This window comes from Phytophthora infestans, genomic scaffold (genome assembly GCF_000142945.1).
Source record: "Phytophthora infestans T30-4 supercont1.399 genomic scaffold, whole genome shotgun sequence".
In the NCBI taxonomy this organism is placed as follows: Eukaryota; Oomycota; class Peronosporomycetes; order Peronosporales; family Peronosporaceae; genus Phytophthora; species Phytophthora infestans.
This window is the reverse complement of record NW_003303361.1, coordinates 3989-6800: the sequence shown is the minus strand read 5'-3', so window position 1 is coordinate 6800 and position 2812 is coordinate 3989.

The window sequence follows — 2812 nt, the reverse complement described above, 5'->3', positions numbered from 1 at the left end:
GTGCCGGCCGGAGTGAGGTTGGATCTGGCGGATGGGACACTCTGTTTCCCTGACGAGATGCGGATCCAGCTCAGCGGACGGCGGCCGTTGTATGGAGCGAAGATGATGATCATAAGGGCGGATAAGACCACCTGGATCGAGCCCGGGGAAACTTGGGAGCTGCCAGACCGGCTAAAGTGGGTGGAACATGAAAGACTGTGAGTCACCCGGGGCGAGAAATGGGTACCTACCGTAATCCAAGGACCAGGTCGATCGCAATACCTCCAGGTCACGAACGTCAGCGACAAGAGATTATTACTGGACCATTATGAGGAGATCGGGCGATGGTTGGCGAAGGACGGTATTCCTAGGCGACCTGGATATGTGTCAGTGGGATCCCGCCGCTACAAAGAATGGCAGAATCTGGTGTACGAGGCGACTACCGAGATCGAATCTCTCGCAGAGGTGGAGCTCCCAGCGGAGCCAACTGGCCCCTCGGTGGATCGGCCTTCATATCCAACTCCGCGAAAGATCCTGCAGAGGGATCGACGGGTTGAGATCCAAGCAATGGAAGTTGGATCCAGGACGGGGGACGATCCCCAGAGTCGGCCCTTAGATAACGCAGGGTCGGTGGATGAAGGATTGCAGAGGGCTAAAGCCGAGCAGCCGGATCCCGCTGATCCACAAGTGGATCCAAGCTCTCCATTGGATAAAGTGCCTGGATCCCTATCGAGAGTGGCAACACCAGTCAAACCCGAAACTGTTTGGGCCTAAAACTCGTTTAGAGAACCAAACTGAATTCCAACTGGGTGGTTTCCCTGATAACCAGGTTACCTGAAACCCCCGAAGATAGAAGGACTGCCAGGCGAGAGAGGGCCGCGGTGTTTGGATCCAATGGTGGATCCTACGAAGACGAAAGATGAACAAGTCTGTTACCATGAAGGCGGGGATCTACACGCCGAGGATCTGGGAGAAGGCATGGCGGTGATCCCGGAGGTACCACTGACCACAGAAGAAGTCACGATTGATGATATCCAAGTGGATCCGGGGGCGAATGAACCTGCTGAAGTGGATCGTCTGCGTCAGAAAATCTGGGAGAGCCGACATCTGCTGATTAAAAAAGGTAATGCGTTACCGCCCGCTGCCCGCGGAGTCAAATGTGACATCGATGTCGGCGACGCGAAACCGATCGCTCAGAGGGTGCGGAAGGTGGCACCTCAGCTCCGGGAAAAACTATCGGACCTGATTAAGGGCCTGCTGCAAGCCAAGATCATCAGTTTCTCGACGTCCCCGTGGGCATCCCCAGTGGTAGTCATCATCAAGAAGAACGGGGTGGATATACGTCTGTGCATTGATTACCGGCTGGTTAACGGTCTGACTCGATTGATGGTGTATCCGATGCCCCTAATCAACGAGCTGTTGGAAGATCTGGATAAAGTACTCTGGTACTGTTCTCTAGACATGGCCAGTGGTTTCTGGGTGGTTACTATGACGGATCGAGCTCGCGCAATATCCGCATTCATCACACCGTTTGGCCTGTTCGAGTGGAACCGGATGCCGTTCGGATTGAAGAACGCACCCCAGATCTACCAACGCCTGATCGATAACGCCCTCTATGGATTCACCCGAATACCGGAGTCCGAAACAGGTGGGTCTGGGGAAGGCCATACGGAAGTGGATCCATTCGAAGCGGGGGAGCCAGGGGATCCTGGGACCCAATCTGTGTTAGGACGCAGATCTTACATCGACGACATTCTGATCCCGGCGGAATCGTGGGATCAGCTGTGCGAGAGAGTGACGTCCTTACTGGAGGCGTATACTAAGTGGAATCTCTCTATTAGTGTGGTAAAGAGCTATTGAGGGATGCGCAAGGTGGAGTACTTAGGCCATCGAGTTTCCAAGGAGGGATTGGAGGCGAATCCTAAGGACCTGTCTTCATTAGCCGATTTGTCCTTCCCACAGTCGTTACGGGCGATGCAATCTTTCTTGGGCAGTTTGAACTACTACAGTCGGTTCATCGAGGATTACGCCCTGTTTGCCGCGGTATTGTACGAATTGAGAGAGGTAGATTTTGCCGCGATGACCACTCCAGCTGTCCAGATGAAAATCCAACAAGCTCTGGCCCAGGAGATGCCGGATCCACGAAGGGATCCAAGTGGTAGGACGCCAGAAGAGGACCTGAAACAGGAGCTGGATCCACCCCGGGACCAACAGAGAGAGGATCCAGGCTGGATAGAGACGACGGATCAGAACATGGAACAGGCAGAATCTCGGTGGATCCGAGCTCAACACGCATTCGTGGAACTGAGGAACAGAATCGCGACCACGCCTATCCTCCGTCACTTCGATCCGGAACGTCAACCTACGGTAATAGTTTATGCCAGCGACTGGGCAGTCTCAGCAGCTCTGGGTTCAATTACATGAGGGGATCTGCTATCCAGTCACCTTCGTCAGCTGGACACTGAAGCCGAATAAACTGAACTACGGAGCGGTGGAGAAAGAGATACTCGCGCTCCTGCGCGTGTTGGATCTGAATCACAACCTGCTAGTGGGAAGACCCATCCGGATCCTGACTCGACACTCTACGCTAGCCTGGCTGTTCAAGTCGGCCGGGTTGCAAGGACGTTTGGGACAGTGGGCAGCTTTACTCTCGCCTTGGACACTGAAGATTGTGAAATGTTCGAAAGGGGAAGACGAGATCCTGGGAGTCTTGGCCGCGAGCATCACTCCTCGGGCTAAGATGGATGAGGCGCTGACTAGGGTCGCTCCTAAGAAAGAGCCCAAACGCCGGATCTAGATCCCGATCCCGACGGTACAGGTGAATGAGGATCTG